The sequence below is a fragment of the Adiantum capillus-veneris genome, chromosome 6 (assembly GCF_014529385.1).
Source record: "Adiantum capillus-veneris isolate H3 chromosome 6, ASM1452938v2, whole genome shotgun sequence".
NCBI lineage: Eukaryota > Viridiplantae > Streptophyta > Polypodiopsida > Polypodiales > Pteridaceae > Adiantum > Adiantum capillus-veneris.
Window position 1 is genome coordinate 82,474,380 of NC_140936.1, and position 20,916 is coordinate 82,495,295.

The window sequence follows — 20,916 nt, forward strand, 5'->3', positions numbered from 1 at the left end:
TTTTGTGCATGCTGATCTGGTAGTGTACGGATTTCCGTAAGTTGTGCTGACTGCTTTTTAGTGCTAGCTTTTGGACCAAATGCTTTTAGACTTGTGGCTTTTCATGTACCTGCTTTTGAATGGCCATGGACCTTTAGATACAAACTTTGGGTCTCTTCTCTGGCATTCTAGCGGGAGCAAAAGCAGAGCAAGAGCCGCAACACTTGTATTGCATTAAAGTAACATAAAGAAATAGTGAAAGGGGTGCCATTGTTTGGAGTGTGGGGCGAAACTTCACCACTCTGTGTCTTGTGTGCCGTGTATCTCTTTCAATCAGTTGTTTTGAAGCGTCAAGTCTGTTCAATCTATTCTTTTCCGATGGCATGTGGTGCCCTCCTGTTACAAAGGTATCAGAGCTTCAATTGTGTTTTTTCTAAAAGCATACCGATCCTCCAAGAGTAGACTGAGCAAGATGGCGCTTCCAAATTCTACATATTTTTTCCCCCTTTTTTCGAGAGAAAACTGGACCCATATGAGCCTACAAATGGGAGATATGGGGTTGGACATTAAGAAGAAACAATAAGAGAAGGCGAAGATGAAGTCGCAGTAGTTCATTTTGTCCTAAATAGATGTAAAAACATGCTGTGTTGGAGCCCCATGTGACTCCGACACTTGTGAGTGCTCCCTGCCCTGCCGGGACGCACAAGGGACGTGGGCTTGAGCCTCAATAGGCTCTACTGCATGAGACAATTGCCTTGTCTGCTGTGAGTCGTGACACTAGCGGCGCTTGCAAATGTTCCATAAACCTAGGATTCTGCACCAATTGAGAAAACATATTCATAGCAGCAACCAATTGTGTCCTAAACGCATCCTCCTCTAGTTGCCGAGTCAAAAACCCTTGACCTTGTGGAGCATTCAAATCAACAAAAGGTACATATAGGGGTGGCGGTGAACTCTCACCAACCTCAAACACTGCAGAGAAATAGCCTGTCCGTCCTGTGAAGAGGAACCCTCTTCCCTGGCGTCGTTTGTCCTATCAGCCATAGTGTAATTCCAAGTTCCTATGCTCTATTTTGCAAACCAACCAAGACTCACTCTTTAAGGAAAAAGTGATTCTGTCGTGGCGACGGAACCATGAAACCAGCCTGTAGGTGCCACGTGACACATCCAACCCTATGTGTCTGTGGACAAGCTACATCATGATCAGGGTTCAGTCAGTCAAGTCAGTCTAGAATAGGAAGTGATCTGGCACTTTTGTGAGTCTATTCGTAGACCGTGCATACCTTGTCACTTAGTGTAGATGCATATCCTCTGGTTGCACACAGCATGATCATCAGTATTCCCATCAGAATCCATTAGAATCAGTTAGGGGAATTTTCCAGTGCATTTAACCTATTTTTCCTATTTTTGGTATTTTTCACTTATTAATTTAAGTGACTTCCCAACAAAAGTAGGTAGGGCAATTTTGCTAAGTTTGTATATGAGCAAACGCAAGTTAGCACTCAATGGAAGAAGAGGTAGCAGGAGCTCCACGCTCAACAGGAAACTTCTAAGCAGAACCCCCTAGGAGACCTAGCGTTTTTGGAGCAGAAGCCTAAAGCTAGCGTTTTGGGATCAAATCAGCCCTGGCGTGTTGGTGCATAGTAGATCAGCCCCGGCGCCATCGCTACACAGCAGATTAGCTTAGCGTTTTTGCATTTGCAGAACCACGGCGACAGAAAGACCAATTTCAGCCCCTAACGTTTTTGCATCTGCTAGCAACCTCTGCGTTTTGCAGATCTATCGCAAAAGAATCAGCCCTAGGACCAGCGTTTTCAGATTTCAGCAGTTAGACTTAGCAGATCAAGTCCCGAACCTCGCAGATCTCACCTTCCCGCAGCAGTTCCTCGCCGCACGGTCAGTTTCCGCAAGGTTTACAAAGGAGGGTTTTACAACGTCTCTGGTGTCGTATCTCTCTTCTCTCTCTATCTCTCAGTCTCATACACTTACACGCACAGTTTCCATTCACTTTGTTTGTGATCATAGCATTCTCTCATTAAGAACGAAAGTCTCTCCCTTCCATAAGAACAAAAGGAACCTTGAGCACAGTTCGGAGCACTCATCTTGAGCAAAGCGCAAACAATCATTCCGCTGCACCTTACAGTAGGGCGGTAGACTTTAGCTTTCACCCGATTCTTACTTGAAAAACTTTACTTGAACTTTACGACACAGAGGAACTTTGCAAGCGATGAACTCTCGCCAACCTCGAACGCTGCGGAGAAATAGTCTGTCTGTCCTGTGAAGAGGAACCCTCTTCCCTGGCGCCGTTTGTCCTGTCAGCCATAGTGTAATTCCAAGTTCCTATGCTCTGTTTTGCAAATTAACCAAGACTCACTCTGTAAGGAAAAAGTGATTCTGTCCTGGTGACGGAACCATGAAACTAGCCTGTAGGGCGGTTAGACTTTAGCTTTCACCCGATTCTTTACTTGAAAAACTTTACATGAACTTTATGACACAGAGGAAATTTGCAAATGAACGTGTATCTGGAATTAAAACTTCACACAAACCATGGCTCGGTATTCAGACAAAAACACCCAATAGGCCCCAAAGACTGGCGTCCCTTCGGTATTTCTTTATTCTTATAAAACTTGGAAGAAAACATGCAATTTCCTATGCGCTGTCCCGCTTTTACCGGGCTGAAAATGGGCAGCATAATTGCAGTAGGAGGCTTCACAGAAAAAATCCCCATGCCAAAGGTGACTTTCCTTGCGCAACCAACCCAAATGATTTAAAGATTGAATTGTATTGAGATACGTTTTGAACTTTGTTTGACAATACTGTCTGAAATAAAAAATGAACTATTTTGAACTTGTTTTGGTGCCGATTTGAGAATGAATTTTTATGCTCTTCTGAATGTCTTCGTCTTGGGCTTCCCTGAGAGGAGTATTCATGTTTTATGTGGAACCTCTGAACAACGCAGACCGGTGGTCTAAAGAGCATTTAGTTGTATGCTAAAAAATCTCTAAACGACGTAGGCTGGTGGTCTGGGAGCGCTTAGTTGTATTGAAGCCTCCGAGTGACGTAGGCTAGGGTCTAGGGAATGTTTGTTTGTATCAGTCCTCTGAGCTTGTGGCTCGGACTTTTTTAAGTTATTTGCGGAGGGAGTGAGGAGGTAGTCGTTGAGTAGCTTCATGCCTAAGACTGTCTAGAGTGCTCAATGGTCTTGTTTTTGTTTATTTGTTTATTTTTTCCAAGAAAAGTTAAAAGACTGTCCAAAGGGCTACGATTTGCCTCTACTAGAGAGGGCTACATCAACATGGGAGAGACTCTCCCAATGAAAAACAAGATATATACAATGAGGGATAGATCAAGAAATGGGGGAAGGAAACAATCACACTCGTGGAACGTACTACCATCTAGGCGTGCCATGAACCATGGTGAAGAAGGGCCTTGGGCCCCAGAGTCTCAAGAAGGCCTCGTGGTGTTCCCGCATGCAGTCGGAGCTACCTTGAAGTCTCTCAAACTCGCCCCTAAATGTATGGACCAGCTTCAGCTAGATGTCGCGAAAAGTCTCATCGGAAGAATAGGTCGAGCCTCGAAGATGCAAAAACATTGGGCTCGCGAGATGAACCACAGTGTCAGGCCGCAAATGAGCTCCCAACACCACTCTCTATCACTGCTCCACTCCTTGAGGGACAAGCTCTGTGGCAGGTTGGAGTGTAGGGCGGCCCTTCTGAATCACTATTATCCTGCTGACTGAAGCCATCTCAAAACGGAGTGCAGGGCCCGTGAGTCACGCTGCAGTCCGTGAGATGTATTGACTGGTTGTAGTAAGTGCAGGGATCACCCAAAGATTTCGTAGCCAAACTTGTGCTATGGGACAGTCCCATAGACAGCGACGTTGGGTGTCGAGGGGGTGGTCACAAGTAGCATAGGTGCCTAGAAGCCGCTGTGCACCAGCCAACTCCCAGCGATAGTAGATCGATGTGCAGCTAGCCACTGAACCATGGTGACTCTCCTCAGTTGTCCCACAAGCGCTCCCAAAACCCTGTGAAGAACTCGGACATGAGACCCTCCTCCTACCAGTGAGTCGATGCAGCAGGACGAGTCTCTCTTCGTGTTGTCAGTATGTGGTGGCCAAGTCGAGCTGTGTATTGGAAAAAGTATATCCCATGGTGTTCGACTGAAGCGAAGGGATCTTGCCAAAACCACTCCCTTGGGTCTTAGTGCAGCCATATCAGAGAGAAGCTCTCCAAAGCCGAAGCCTCCAGTGTCCTGACTCCAGGTCGTTCGGGTTGGTGTCTATAACAAAAGTCCTCCTACTAATGCCCACCATTTGAATCCTATGAAAACAACACTAAGCCACCTCTAGTGCCTCAACAGTGGCGTTGTGGAGACGATCCTCTCTCTGAACCTCAAAGAATATGCAAGACCTTGTGTCTATGCAGGAGCTAACTGCAATGAGGACCTCCAGTCGTATGAAGGCCCCCATCCAGTGGGAAGCTACTGGCTCTAGTGGGGTGAACCACTCCAATGGTATAGCCTCTGTAATTTCCTGACACATGCTCTATGCCCCCCTCATGCCTTGCAACTAGATGCTCTGGATCTTCTTAGAAAGTCCTGTAAACTGTAGCCAATCCCCAAGAGAACGGTCTAGCCCCTCTACCATGAGACCCCAAGAAACACGAGGTCTGCTACTAACCATGTGGCTTGGTGTAAGGTGCAACGGAAGTGAATGTTGAACTTTGCTCAAGATGAGTGCTCCGAACTATGCTCAAGGTTCCTTTTACTTACGGAAGGGAGAGCCTTCCGTTCCTTTAGTGAGAGAGTGCAAATGATCACAAACAAAGCGGTAAACACTGTGAATGAAGGTACTGAGACTTAGAGATAGAGAGAGAAGAATACGACACTAGAATGTTGTCACACCCTCCTCCGAAGGCCCCACTCTCTATGGCGAGAGCGGTCTACTATTGATTGCACAAATCTCTACAATGCAATGGGCTTGCCGACGACGATGAGGACGACAACGAGATGGGCTGAAATCTGAAAACGCTAATGGCTGAAATTTGCAAATCTTTATCTGCTGAATTCTGACTCTATGTCGATGACAACGATGCAACGACGACGCACTGAAAACGTAGATGCTGAAATCTACGTTTTTCGGGCTGAATCTGCAAACTTGGGCTAATCTAACTGTGTGGCGAGGATGTGCTGCGGGAAGGTGAGATCTGCAAGGTGTAGGACTTGCGGTATGGTTGCTAACTGGAAAACTGAAAACGCTAATGCATATGTTGAATCCGTCGCGGAGGAACTGCAAAACGCTAGGTTGCCTGCTGCTCCAAAAACGCTAGGGCTGATTCTGCTGTTCTGCTAACTCTAGGGCTGATTTGTGATCTGCTGTCGCCAGGCTGCTGCAAATGCAAAACACTGGGCTGAATTTGCACTTGAAGAAAATGCTAGGCTTGTTCTTTGGCTGAAAACGCTAGGTGATCATGCCGGGGAGAGTCTTGCCGAGAAGGTGCCTGTTGAACACGCGGTTCCTGCTGGCTCTTCTGCCAGAAAGCACTAGTGCTAGGTTTTTTTTTTATCTGCTTAGGCAATTTGCCCTACCCAGTTCCCAACAAAAGTCACTTAAAAATAATAAGTGAAAAATGGCTAAAATAGAAAAAGTAGGTTTTTTGCATTGTAAAATGCTCCCGATGGTAATGTTGATGATCATGCTATGTGCAACTAGAGGATATGCATCTACTCTAAGTGCTTGGACATGCACGGTCTGCGAACAGACTCACAAAAGTGCCAGAACACTTCGTAAGCTAACTGAACTGAACCCATGTCATGAAGTAGCTTGTCCACGTACACATAGGGTTAGATGTGCACGTGACATCCCCTCCTTTTCAAAGTGAGGCACCGGTACCGAACTGTATGGCATCGAGGAAGATCGCCAACAACGTCTGGAATCTTGGGAAGGAATCTTCGCCGGCCCACTCTGATGTGTGGGTCATGTGATATTTGAACTTCATAAAAGTCTGCAACGCTTGCTTCTGTGGGCCGTGCCGAAAGCGACTCAAAGTCATCTGTGACTCCTTCAATGCTTCAACTTCGACTATAGTCATGTGTCTACCTTCTTCAAGAATCTCCGACGATGAAAATTCCTAAAACCACTTCCAACACAAACACATGACATACCCATTCCATGTAAAGTGACTGGAAAAATTCTAGTCTTCTTTAAAGACTGTGCATGCAATGTAGATGAACATAGAGACGGAGTGTCAAACCGTGCTCATCAAACACACGCAAACAATGGAATCGGAACTTGTCTATTTGATCTAAATCTATCAACTGTGGTAAATGACAATGGAAATGCCGATGCTTGATGCTCAATCCTTCTTGTGCTCTTTCGGATACTGTGTCAGGCCAAGGAAGAGTCATGGAATGTGAATTTCTTGAATGCAAACATTTCATCTTTTCATGAGAATCTACATACATTCATGCTTAATCATGAGTGAATCGTGCTCAGCTTACAATACGTCATGCCTATGAAAAGGAATCACATAAGAACGGTGACTAAAATACAGGAAAGTTTCACGAATGAAACACTCGAACAATGCGTGCTGACTAATCATTCGAACACAGAATACTTCTTGTGGGGGTTCTTGGAACCTCGACTCGATAGCCAATGTCGGTTCTTCATGATTGATCGAATCTGCAATGAGGTTAGCTTCACTAAAAAAAGCATCAACTAAACCATCATCCTTGTAAACAATCACATCTTTATCCTGCAAATCATCATGCTTATCATTATCAAGCAAATCATGTGTGTCGTGTTTTGGAAAAGAAGAGACTAAGAGAGTCTTCTTCTCCTGATTCTTTTCAATCTTCGCCTGCACATTAGAAATGAGAGATGAAGAATGAATAACTTGCTCTCCATGAATGACAATGGGAGAGTCACTTTTGGCATTGAAAGTGAACGTATTTTCCGCCCAATCAATGAGAGGGTTATGCTCATGAAACCATCGAATGTCCAAAAACATATCACATCCTGAAAGAGGAGATACTACAAATTTCTTGCGGAAGGACAATTGTTGAACACTGACACTCTTGCGTGATGAGAGAGTCCATACCGGGAGCGAAGCCCGACATCTCGAAAGGAGATGTCTTGCTAATCTCCAAGCGGACTCTTTCGACAAGAGAGTCACTAACACATCATGCATACTGCCTGGGTCAAACAATATGACAAGAAGCTGACCCTTCACATGACCATAACACTTTATGAGAGACTCATCAATGGGAGGATCATGAGAAACTTGGGACACACTCGTGTTCTCATCTATTGCATTGATAGAGGAAGTGGGTTCTGTGGGTTCAAGCTTAGGACATGTTCTTTTTATGTGACCCTTGATGTGACAGTGATAACAACGACCTTCCTTAGAATAAATGCTTTGTTCTTCCGACGTGATGTATCCTCCTAAACTTCTTTTTTCTGTCTTTTCATCGGAGTGAGCTTAGGTGTAGCAATTGTGTTAGCTTTACCCTTAGTTTCATTTGGAGAGTTCTTTTCTGAGAGACTAGAGGAAGATTGGTTAGAAGAGTTACCGTTCTTACCATTCTTACCGTTCTTATGGTTAGAAGAAGTCCGAGTGGTACTTGGAGAAGTCTTGTTTTCCTTAGACTTTCCCTTGTTGTGCTTCATCTCCTGTGCAAGAGCAATCGCTACCGCCTTGTTGAGATCGATTGGGTCGAGGACTTCAACATCAAACCTGATATAGTCATCCAACCCAAAAATGAAAGCCTCCTTGCGTTCATCGTCCGATTTGCATAATTGGGTATTGAGCTACAAAACACGATTAGAGAAAAACATAACTGGCATACCATTTTGCTTGAGATTGCGCCAATCGTCTTTCAACTGTGCTAGGTACTTTGGTGGCATAAACCGCGCCTTGAGCTTGTCTTGGAAGTCGGCGTAATTGAAAGAAAGGGGCGCGCCTTCCTCGACTTCCTCTAGGTGTGCGGTCAACTCTACCTCTTACCATGTGTGGTACCCATTAATGGCATCACCGGCAAGGTACATAGCTGCCGTCAAAACTTTGCTATTTCCTGTCTTCTTAGTTGTTGCAAAATAAGCATTAAATTGATGCAACCAAGAATGAATAACACTAGCATCTATCTTACCATCATACTTATTGAGCGTGATCTTCTTTGTGACGGAGTTGTTGGAGTCCAAATCTCGGCTTGCGCCACTTGATGAACTACCAACATCTTTGGCCGGCTCGGACTTCGAGGTGAGTACTTGTCGGACCAACTCTTGCATACGTTGGTCTCTTAGTGCGTCACGCTCTAACTCCAAGGCCACTCTTCTTTCTTCGCGCTCGCGATCCAAGATTGCCTTTCTTTCTTTGCATGCTTCGCGCTCGCGCTCCAAGGCAACATGATTCTCTTCTTGTTGTGACATCATGTCCATCATCGACTCGACCAAAGCCTCCATAGGATTCGGTGCAAACCATGGTGTAGATGGGGAAGGGGGAGGGTCGGAAAAACCTCCTGGTGAGGAAAATTCTTCTTCACCTTCTTCATGCTCATCACCTTCATGCAGAGTATCCATTCCGCTTCGGGTGATGACCATACACTGAGACCTTTGGTTCTTAAATTCACGAGGAACTTGGGTTCTTGTGGATCTTGGTTCTTGAGGTTCTTGAGGGTCTCGAGTTCTTGAGGTTCTTCTTTAGCTTGCAAGAAGGATCTTCTCTTTACTCGAGCTCTTATCTTTTCCGTGGGCGCACCCCTTGGCGGCCTTGCGCTCACACCAAGGTTGCTTTTTCCCACCTCACGTTGATTGGCCGGCCGCAAAGTGCACGGTCCGCTCTCAATGAGTGAAAAGAGGCACAAGGGGAGGCTGGACAAGCCCTTCTTTCTTTGGTTTTTTGTCACTCTTCAAAAGCACGATTAACAATCGACACGCCCAAGTGGACTTGGGTTACGTGCGACAGCAACAAGCGAAAAAAATTCTTGTTGTTTTTTCCTTGAGTGATACAGAACACTTCCAAAGCTCTCATACTAATGTAAGGTGCAGCGGAAGTGAATGTTGAACTTTTCTCAAGATGAGTTCTCCGAACTGTGCTCAAGGTTCCTTTTACTTACGGAAGGGAGAGCCTTCCGTTCTTTTAGTGAGAGAGTGCAAATCATCACAAACAAAGTGGTAAACACTGTGAATGAAGGTACTGAGACTGAGAGATAGAGAGAAGAATACGACACCAAAATGTTGTCAAACCCTCCTCTGAAGGCCCCACTCTCTATGGCGAGAGTGGTCTACTATTGATTGCACAAATCTCTACAATGCAATGGACTTGCCGACGATGTCGACGACGACGAGACGGGCTGAAATCTGAAAATGCTAATGGCTGAAATCTGCAAATCTTTGTCTGCTGAATTCTGACTCTATGTCGGGGACGACGGTGATGACGACAATGCAATGACGATGCGCTAAAAACACAGATACTGAAATCTGTGTTTTTCGGGTTGAATCTGCAAACTTGGGCTGATCTAACCGTGTGGCGAGGATCTATTGCGGGAAGGTGAGATCTGCGAAGTTTAGAACTTGCGGTACGGTTGCTAACTACTGAAAACTGAAAATGCTAATGCATATGCTAAATCCGTCGCGAAGGAACTGCAAAACGCTAGGTTGCCTGTTGCTTCAAAAACGCTAGGGCTGATTCTGCTGTTCTGCTAACGCTAGGGATGATCTGTGATCTGCTGTCACCAGGCTGCTGCAAATGCAAAACGCTGGGTTGAATCTGCACTTCTTGTTCTTTGGCTGAAAACGCTAGGTGATCATGCCGGAGAGGGTCTTGCTGAGAAGGTGCCCGTTGAATACACGGTTCCTGCTGCCCCTTCTGCCAGAAAGTGTTTGCGCTAGGTTTCTTATATATCTGCTTAGGCAATTTTCCCTCCTAGTTCCCAACAAAAGTCACTTAAAAATAATAAGTGAAAAATGGCTAAAATTGGGGAAATAGGTTTTCTACACTGTAAAATGCTCCTGATGGAATCTGATGGTAATGCTAATGATCATGTTGTGTGCAACCAGAGGATATGCATCTACTCTAAGTGCCTGGATATGCACAGTCTGCGAACAGACTCACAAAAGTGCCAAAACACTTCCTAAGCTAATTGAACTAAACCCATGTCATGAAGTAGCTTATCCACGTACACATAGGGTTAGATGTGCACGTGACACTTGGTTGGGTGCAGATCATATGGTTCCAAACAAGTGGCTGTCTCAAGCGCTCCCCAGTGCTTGTGGGATGATGCTGCTCAAGGCCACCTCCGTAGCTGCTCCTAGGCCCTACGTAGGCTCGTTGCAAAGTGGTCCTCCGAGTTGCTGCTCAGGCCTACTCTACGCATCTCTGTGAAAATCCACCGTATGGAAGGGCTCCATGGGCCGCCCGTTTGAGGGACTCGGGCACGAATCCAGTGTAACATCTCCTTCCAAGGATCATTCCTTGGAAGAAGACCTCTGATCACAAGCTTTCCAAGGAGGCCTCTACTCTGCCGTGTTGGGTCGATGATCTGCAACCCTCCCTGAGAGCAAGGTAAAGTAATAACCTATCAGGCAATTGGGCCCAAAGCCGATTGTGCATCTCGCCCTGACCACAAAAAGTTCCTGATCAACCTCTCCAGTTGGCTAATACAAGAGCTCGAAAAAATCCAGCAAAACGTAATGTACTACATAGTAGCCAAGAGCACCTGGTTGGCCACTACAACTCTGCCAGCAAGAGAGTCGTGCTAAGCTCCAACGAAGTAGCTTCCTCCTAATGGAGAGGAGCAATCTGCTGCTCTGGGATCGAGTTCAAACCAATCTGACAACCCAAATATCGTATGGGTGTCCTTGGGGGGATCCCCTGCCTCTCCAGGCGGCCAATCAGGAATGGGAGCTCTACCAACCCAAAAAGCCAGTGTCTTTCTCCAGTTGATTAATACTCCCGACACACAACAAAAGACCTCAAGAGCCTGCTCACACTTGTGCAAGTTGGCCTCCTTCAAATACATGCCTGAGTCGTCGGCAAACTCAGCGTCCTAAAGCTCCTCTCCCCTAGTAGGCATGTCACGTGTGCACTGCAATTGCTCTACGTGTGCCACAGTCTAGCGTCAGTCTTAGCATAGGACCTAGCATAGCACTTTGTGAGCCAGGTCATAGTCATAGTTGCATACCCTCTCTTGCACATTACAACATTTCAGCATATAGGCATTTTTCCGCGTGTGAACCGCCTCTTAGCATGGCACTAATTAGAGGTGACTTTTAGGCTTTTTAATAAAGTCGTGGGGCTGTCCATGTAGTTTCTCGACCCAGCATTATGCAATCACATATGCAGGCCTAGGGGCACTAGCAGAGGGCAGAGGCAAGGACCTCTCAGCGGTACCAACACTTGGTCAGCGTCAGTCCAGCCTTTTCAGCCCATTGATAGCCAGCGATTCAACCATCAGCGTTTCCACCTTTCAGCATTCAGATCAGCCAAGCGTTAGTAGATTTCAGCCCTGAAGATCAGCGTTTTCGGATTCCAGCCTTCATCACCAACGTTTTCAGTTTGCAGCCCATGGCCATCCCTAGCGATAGCAGATCAGCCCATAGCCTTGTCGTCATCATCATCGTCGTCCATGTAGTACCAAGCATCTCTAGCAGCACCCCTTAGCACCTCAGTAGCACCTCAATACCCAGCAATACCAAGTATCAAGTACCAAGTACCCACAATATCAAGCACCGCAATACCCATCAACACCTCAAGAGTACCCATCATCAATCGCATCAAGTACCCCTTAGCATCTCAGCATCTTGTCCTTTAGAAATTAGCATCATTGTATCAGCATTTTGTGCAAGTAATAAAGCAAGTACTTGCTTTGGCAACAGAGCAAGGGGCCCTTTGAGGGTGGTTGGGACCCGACATGCCGTGTCGTCTCTCTCTCTCTCACATTGTGTTCAATTCAGTTTCTCTCTCTCTCTCTCTCTCTCTCTCTCTCTCTCTCTCTCTCTCTCTCACACACACACACACACACACACACATGCACACACACACACACATTGTGTTCAATTCAGTTTCTCTTTTCAAGTGAAGTGAAGTAACCTTGTGTTTGTGCGGAGTACTAGATCCGAGCTAAATTCTTAAACACTTCCGCTGCACGACGCTCGCTGCTGCTAACGTACCCCCCCTCTTCACCTACACCTGTCGATTCCTTCCCTGCTGTGCATGGGCTGCTGTGAGCTGTCACTGCTACGTGCTACATGCTGCCCCTGCCTGCTTATAGCAACTCGCTGTGCGCTGCAGTTTCCAGCCAGCGCGCCCCCGCCTCCTATTTTTTCGCCGCTGCCCCCGCCCGCTGCCATCCCCCCCCCGGCACCTGTCTTCGCTCGCTGAATTCCCCCCTGCCACTCACTTCGCTTTCTGCCTCTCTCTCCCCGAAGGTTTCTTGCGACTGGCTCTGACAGTGCTGGTTTTCTGGACAATGCTCGTCAGGGTTTGTTGCAGAGAAATTACTCTATCCGCTTCTTCTCCGCCACAGCAGCAGACACAGATAGAGGCTCAAGCTCCGCCACAGAGGGATTCCTCCGAAGTCCCCTCGCTCGACTCCGCTGAGTCCACCATTCGACTTGCTCTTTCACCGACAGAGCAAGCGAGCCTAGCCGCAGAGGTAGAGCGCCTGCAGGCGACTTCTGTCATCTGCAAGATTCTCGGCACCAGACCTAGCAGAGGAGAGCTGCGTGACCTTCTCCAGGCCCGCCTTCTTGTAGAGGTGGGCAAGATCTGGGACGTTCAGATCCTCGGACGAGGCTACTATCAGATCGAGTTTGAGACCTCCGAGATGGCGTCCAAGGTCATCGCCATGAGCCTCTTAACCATCTGAGCAGTTCAAGCCCACTTTCAACAGTGGAGACATGGTTTTGACCCTGCTTCAGATGTGTTGGTAGAGGAGGCAGACATTTCCATCTCCATCTGCTTTCCTGGTTTGCGGAGGTAGTACCTACCACTTTTGTCCAGGATAGGCTTAGCGATTGGGATTGTCTTGGAGACACCTCGCACGGCAGCCTCGGTAGCTGCCAAGGCGGCCGGCATTCCCTCAGTTCACATTCTGGTTAGGGATACTCACACTCTGTCGAAGGTCATCCTTCTTCCTCGGGTGAGTGGGGGTTGGTTTAGACAGAGCATGGAGTATTCGGGCCTCTCGAACCAGTGCTTCATTTGTCGACTGATGGGCCATCTTGAAAGGCCTGTCCACGGAAGAGGCCCCGACCTACACCATAGACTCAACCACAGCCTGCAAAGGTTGGCCAACAGCCACAAGCAGAGACACAGAGCACAAAGGCCGAGCCACCCTCCGAGCCTGGGGCTCTTGCGGAGGAGGGATGGCAGTAGGTTCGTGGTCGACGATGGCAGGGGCCACAGCGACAGCGTGGCACTCAGAGTGGTCCTCAGGTGCCTGCCCAGCAGTAGTGGATTCCCACGAGGAACTGATTCGGTCCTCTTGAGCAGGACGAGGTCCCTGCTCCAGCCCCCGTCTTAGCTTCATCCTCGACAGCCCCTCCTCCCTTCGAGTTCCCCCCCTCCTCATCAGCCTCCCCCCCGCCTCCTGTTCCTGCCACTTCTCCCCCTCTCCCCTCTACCTTTGCCGGTCCCCCCCGCCCCTCTTCTCCCCCACCTTCCCCTGCTCCTTCACCCCCCCCCCCCCCCCCTCCCGCTCCTGTTCCACAGTCGACTCAGGGGGCAAGGCCATCTCCGGCTGCTAGGAGATCTCTTGGCAGTGCCTTTGCCACGAGTCGCTTGGCGAGAGAGGGACAGTCTTTCTTGGGACCCCCTTTACAGGTACAGATGTTGGTGCAGCTAAGTTGGTCGGAGCTAAGTAGTGGTCTATGCCAGGAAAAGGGTGCAATCGAGTGCGGTGCAAAAGGCTAGGGCAGGTACCAATGCCCTTGGCAGCCAAAGGATAGCGAGAAAGTGTGTTTGAAGCGGTTTTTTAGGCCAAAAGTGCAGCGGAATGGTCCAATTGGGATGGCAGGTCAAGGTGCCCGAAATGCCAAGTCAGTGCTCTAGAAGCCGATCCAGACGGCTCGTCAAATGGAGTCCCGGTGCTCAAGATATTGCAGTTTAAAGGTAAAGTGTGTAGCAGATCCCTGATAGACAGGGCAGCTAGGGACGGGTGGCTTGGGCTGATGTCACTGTATACATGTGTAGAGCTCGAGTTGTGGAGCATGCCTGTCTTCTCGGATTGTGAATCGGAGCTCTGGATAGCAAGTTATGGCCATTTGAAGATTTTCCGGGGGCCGGGTCTGAGCCCACTTGACCGCATTGGAAAATGCGCCATCTGGCGTCTTTTGAGTCTCGCAAAGGTTCTCGATGGAAGTATTTACCGTGTGGAGCTAGCATGAGTTGACTGCACGTCAATCGGATGTTCGGTTAGTCAGATACAGCTAGACGAAGTTTGGATCATTCGGTGGTGAGAGGCGTGCACATGCATTTCCCGGTTTTTGGTGGCCTCAGATAGCTAGCTCGGAGAAGCCGAAACGGCGTGGGGTTGGCATGGCCAGGTACCGGCAAAGTGGAGACTCGGCACCACTTTACGACTTGGTGATTGGTTTAGCAGGTGCCAGTTGGCAGGCAAGAGAAAAGAGGGGAGAAGGGAGTTTTCTATGGAGTTTTTTTAAAAAACTTTAAAGCCTTGGAGGCCATTCAAGCGGGAGCTGCCACGTGGCCGGGCGTATGAGCCCACATGAGGAAGGCGGAGGGACGGGCACGCTGTATGTATACTGGGGCGTGGCCCCTTTGGAGGGTACACAAGAGAAGGAGCTTGGAGCTCCGTGCGGTGTGAGCTATGGCGGAAGGCACCACCGGCGCTGCGCTGGCGGCAAGTGGTGGTTTTGGGCGGCTCCGCCCGCACGAGGAAGGTGATGACATGGCACCCGCCCATGGGGGGGCCGTTTCCCGCGGACAAATTTGGTCCAGAACCTTTTTTGAAGGCAATGTGAGCCCTTAGGGGGGCAACAACGGCGCCGTCGTTGCTCCCTAGAGGGTGCTTGTGTGTAGAGTAAAGTGTGAAGCCTCGGGATGAACACCAAGCTAGTCAAAGTCCAACTGAGCCTCCCAAGGGGAGTGCCACATGTCGGCCTACCATGAAAAATGCCAAAAAACTCAAAAATGAGCCCAATAAGGGGGCAAAATTTTTTGTAACTAGGAGCTCTTTTTTTGCATTGTACATGAGAGGAGAAGAGAGAGAAGCTCAGGGAAGGATTGTAATGGAGCTTGGAAGCCATTAATGCACAACTCTTTTGGTCTGTGGTGCTGTGTCGCATCCCCCTCCCCCCTTTTTCTTTGTCGTCTCGTCTGTTGCCAGCCGCGGTGCCGGTGAAACGTGTGTACGCCCGGATCGTTGGTGCTTTGCAGAGAGAGAGAGAGAGAGAGAGAGAGAGAGAGAGAGAGAGAGAGAGAGTATGTGTGGAGGGAGGCAGAGCAGGTGCAGTGAGGTGTCGGCTCCTTTTGCGGTCTTGGATAGCGTGTGTGCGCTTGGGAACTGAGCAGGTGAAGCGGATTAGGTGTAGATTGTCATTTCGAAGGTGTTTTTTGAGTGGATTGGGGTGCTGTGTTGACCCTGAGCTATAGAGAGGCATTTCTGGTCGTGCCGGGTGTCGTCCCCATTCCCCCTCTCCATCTTCTGGTGCCCCCACCGAGGAGCACACTGATTGCTCCTAGTTGATCGAAAAGAAGCTGTTTTCGCGTTGGAAGTCATGGCAGGTAGAAGCTATGGACCAATTTTCACAGGAGAAGAGAGCCCTGATGAGTGGATGTCAGATTTCGAGTTGTACATGCTATCGTTGCGTATGCCGAATGAGGATAGCAAGATGCAGACTTTTCCTTTGGTGATGCGTGGTAGAGCTAAAGCATGGTACGACGCATTGGAAGGTGAGCCGAAGCAAGCATGGCCGGCTCTACGGGCGAGGTTTCTTCACGACTTTCGCAAAGAGACTTCCCCAATCGAAATGGATGCTTAAGCAAGATGTGAGTGAAGAGTTCAATTTGTTTTTGGGTCATTTTGAAGAGTGTTGGGCAGAGTTAGCGGCAGCTATGCAATTGGCCAATGGAGATTACTTCAAGCTAGACAAATTCATGGCGTGTCTGCATCCCAAGGTGAGAGAAAAAGTTGATTTCGAGAGCCCAGAGAATTATAATGGTGTAGTAGCCATTGCACGGTCGAAGAGCAGAAAGATAAAGAAGAAGATAGAGCAGGGCGTGTCAGGCTACGAGACGATGGTGCATGTTCAACCGCAGAGCCCGAGAGAGGCTGGACATGAAGAAAATCAGGGAATTCGAGGTGTAGCTGTTGTGCCGCAAAATTGGGTGCGCACAGTGCAAGATTTATCCGAGCAGATGCAAGAGTTGCGGCTCAGTGTCATGGATAGAGGACAGCCAAGGGGAGCAAGGGGCAGGGCACGGCCACTGCTTGGTAGGTGTTACAATTGTGGAGAAGAAGGGCATTATGCACCTGATTGTCCTCAACCGCAGAGAGAAAGAGGAGGTATGTACCCGCTTTTTTGTAGAGGTCGAGGTCAAGGGCAATACAATGGTCCAAGAGAGCAAGCGGTGGAGAATCCTGTGCAGCCAGCTCCGCAAAACGGAGGTGAGGTTCCAAGAGTGAACATCATAGGGGTTGACAAGCAGGATGTCGAAGTTTTAGCCAATAAGAGGGCAAGAGTTGAGAGGGAATCTTCACCGTCCGCTTCTTCGACTCAGCAGTAGACACAGATGGAGGCTCCAGCTCCGCCACAGAGGGACTCGCCTGAAGCCCCCTCGCCCGACCCCGCTGAGCCCACCATTCGACTTGCTCTTTCGCCGACAGAGCAAGCGAGCCTTGCCGCAGAGGTAGAGCGCTTGAAGGCGACTTCTGTCATCTGCAAGGTTCTCGGCACCCGTCCTAGCAGAGGAGAGCTGCGAGACCTTCTCCAAGCCCGCCTTCTCGCAGAGGTGGGTAAGATTTTGGATGTCCAGATCCTCAGACGAGGGTACTACCAGGTCGAGTTCGAGACTTCCGAGATCTCCAAGGTCATAGCTATGAGTCCACTGGCTATCCGAGCATCACGCGCCCACTTTCGACAGTGGCGACATGGTTTTGACCCGACTTCAGATGTGCTAGTAGAGGAGGCAGACATCCCTATCTCAGTCCGCTTTCCGGGTTTACGGAGGGAGTACCTTCCACTTCTCTCCAGGATTGGCTCCGCCATCGGGATTGTTCTGGAGACACCTCGTACGACAGCATCAGTAGCTGCCAAGGCGGCCGGCATCCCTTCAGTTCGAGTTTTGGTCAGAGATACCCACACGCTCCCGAAGGTCATCCTTCTGCCTTGGGTGAGTGGGGGTTGGTTTAGACAGAGTGTGGAGTACTCGGGTCTCCCGAACCAGTGCTTCATTTGCAGACAGATGGGCCACCTAGCGAAGGCATGTCCACGGAGGAGGCCTCGACCTACACCTCAGCCTCAGCCCCAGCCTGCGAAGGCTGGGCCGCAGCCATAGCCAGCGGCACAGCGCACAGATTCTGAGCCACCCTCCGAGCCTGGGGCTCCAGCGGAGGAGGGGTGGCAGCAGGCCCGTGGTCGTCGACGCCAGGGGCCACGGCGACAGCCTGGCACTCAGAGTGGCCCTCAGATGCCTACTCAGCAGCAGTTGGTTCCCACGGGGAACCGCTTTGGTCCTCTTGAGCAGGAGTCGTCCCCTACGCCAGCCTCCACTTCCGCTTCACCCTCGCCAGCCACCCCACCTTCAGATTTCCCCTCTTCCTCCTCATCCCCTCCCCCGCCCACTCCCCACCTCGCCCCCCTGTCTCTGTCGCCCCACCCCGCTTCTCTTCTCCTCCGCCCCCCCCAGCTCCTTCTCCCCTTCCTCCTGCTCCAGTACCACAGTCGGCTCAGGAGACTGGTCCCTCGCCGGCGGCTAGGAGATCTCTTTGCAGCACTTTTGCCACGAGTCGCCTAGCGAGAGAGGGTCAGCCCTTCTTGCGGCCCCCTCTACAGATTCAGACATCTTCCCTTGCAGCTATCCCTCGTGGTCTGACGAGCATTGACCTCCGACGCCGATGGGATTTCTTCGATTACGGATTCACTCGCTTTCTCGGCGATTCCGCAGCAGACCACGAGGCAGCCTGCTTCAGGGTCTACGCTCTGTTCCTCGCCGCTAGGGGGACAGAGGCCTTGGACTCAGCAGTTGGTTTCTCTTTTCCCCTCTGTGGTAGGACCGAGACAGAGTGGTCCCTCGACTCAGTGGTGGAATGGTTGCATACACAGGTTCTCGAGTTCTCTCACCACATGGAAGAACTTGGAGTTACAGATTTGCTGCAGACTTTGTGGCCACTGGCCAAGTTTGCGGTGACACCCCCAGACTCAGCAGGATGTAGGCACATTGTGGTGTACTTTTTTGCTGATACGCAGTGTTTGCCTTGCTATGTATACATACATGAGGACTCCTGGACAAAGGAGGTTGCTTTACGCACGGCTCCTTCTGCTTGGGCTTGGGCCAAGCAGTCACTACAGGCTCGCCTATCTAGAGGACGCTCGGATGCGGATTACTCCCCATCCAAGCCTGCCTCGAAGATAGCCCGTCTTGCTGCTGCGGCAACATCTGTTCTCTCTCGCTCCCCACGAGGATCGTCTCGTGGAACGTGCAGGGATTAGGTGGGCCCCAGTTTTAGTGACAGCGGGGCCGATTGCGTCAGGAGCTTCAGCGTTGCCTTGTGGGAGGAGAGATTGATCTCCTTGTGCTTCAGGAGCACCATTTGTCTGAGAGCCGCATTCGGCGATGTGGTCAGATTTTGCGTGGACGTTATGATACCTTTTGGTCAGCTGATTTTGGACTTGGAGGCATCCAGGGTGGGGTATGTATGACTATTGCGGACTCATTGCAGCGGGCCATTGTGGACAGAGGGATTATTGTGCCAGGCAGGGCTCAGTGGATTACTTTGCAGGTTCAGGGTGGCCTTGTGGGCTTCCTGAACATCTATGCGCCCAATGTGGCGAGTGCTCGTGCAGATTTTTGGTCACAGATTGTTGAGTCTTTGCCACAGGTTGACCATTGGTGTGTAGGAGGGGACTTCAACATGTTGGAGGACCCCTCTGACACGATCGGAGGCAGCCATGCTACTGTGCATGGAGTCGAGTTAGCAGCTTGGGAGAGGTTGTGTATGACTTTGAGGGTCTCGGATACATGGCAGCATTCTGGCTTTGTGAGGCCTCCAGAGAGTCTTGCCTTCTCTAGATCGGACCGCAAAGTGGGAGGAGTGAATCTATCGCGGATAGATCGCTTCTACACTAGTGACCACTTCAGTGACTTGGGGAGATCAGTGAGCATCCTGGCAGGGACATCCTTCTCGGACCATGTACCAGTGATCCTCACAGTGGCAGACAGACAGAGGAGTGGGAGCACGATGCTTCGCATACCAGAGCGGGTCTTGTTGGACTCAGCACTCAGAGAGAGGGTAGAGGCTCTCTGGACAGAGGGCATGGACAGCCAGGCTCTACCTGCAGATAGAGTGTCCTTAGGCCTAGCTCAGCTTAGCCACTTTTTTCTCCAGGAGTCTCTGGCTCGACGGGCTGCAGCGAGAGGAGGAGCAGCGTCTCAGACGAGGCATTGCTTCACTACAGAGGATGCAGGAGCAGCATCCAGACAGCCCATGGTTGGAGGAGCAGTTACAGCAGGCTCGACAGGAGCTTGCTTGCACAGAGGAGAGGCGCCATGAGTTTGCCTTTCACCGACAGGCATCTCAGTGGACTCAGGTGGGTGACAGAGTGACAGGTGCTTTTTTTGAGACAGTGGGACCTCGGCACTCGCATGCCAAGGTCAATCAGTTGAGGAGACCCGATGGGTCAGTTGTTTGTGAGCCTGAGGATATGCGTGTAGTTGCTACTGACTTTTACCGTGAGCTACTGTCGGCTGAGCCCCAGTCAGAGAGACAGGATGCATGCAGGGAGCAGGTTTGGGCGCAGATGCCTTGTCTTGTGACTGAGGAGATGCGCCAGAGGCTAGAGATACCTCTTCAGCTTGAGGAGCTGCACACGGCTCTTAGGGCCCTCCCTCGTGGTAGCTGTCCAGGTGAGGATGGGCTGACTCCCAGCTTCTTCTTGGAGTACTGGGACCTGCTTGGCCCAGATCTTTGTAGTGCCTTTCAGTACATTCTGTACACATGAGTGATGCCGGATAGCATGAGTGAGGGCCTGATTTACCTCATTCCAAAGGAGGGTGGCTCCTTGGATGAGATTCGACAGTGGCGCCCCATCACCATCCTCAACTCAGCCTACAAAATTCTTGCCAAGGCTCTGAGTTTGAGGATTCAACCACTTTTGGAGAGCCTTATACATGGGACTCAGACAGGTTTTGTCAAGGAACGCAGTATCCTTGACAACATCTTCACTTTCTGGGAGGCTTCTGCCCTGGCAAGTCTCCGTGGAGAGGACCTTGTGATTCTTCTTCTGGATTTTGAGAAGGCATACGACAGAGTTGACTGGGACTTTCTAGAGGGCACGCTTCGCAGGATGGGCTTTTCAGATGCTTGGATCAGAGGGGTGTCAGCTTTGTATAGATAGGCTCACAATCAGGTGCTTTTGGCAGGAGGTAGAGGTGAGCGCTTCATGCTCACACGATCGGTCAAACAGGGTTGTCCTCTTGCCCCCTTTCTCTTTCTGTTCTATGCGGAGGCGATGATCAGATTTTTGGTGTCACAGCAGGTTGGTTTGAGGGGCTTAGCACTCCCTATACGGGGAGATGAGCTTCTGGACGCTGAGTTTGCCGACGACTCGGTCTTGTACTAAGAGGGCCAGGAGGCCAATTTACACAGATGTGGGCAGGCTTTGGAGACCTTCTACTGTGCATCGGGCGCATTGATCAATTGGAGAAAGACAGTGGATTTCTCGGTTGGCAGTGCTCCTGTGCCAAATTGGATGCC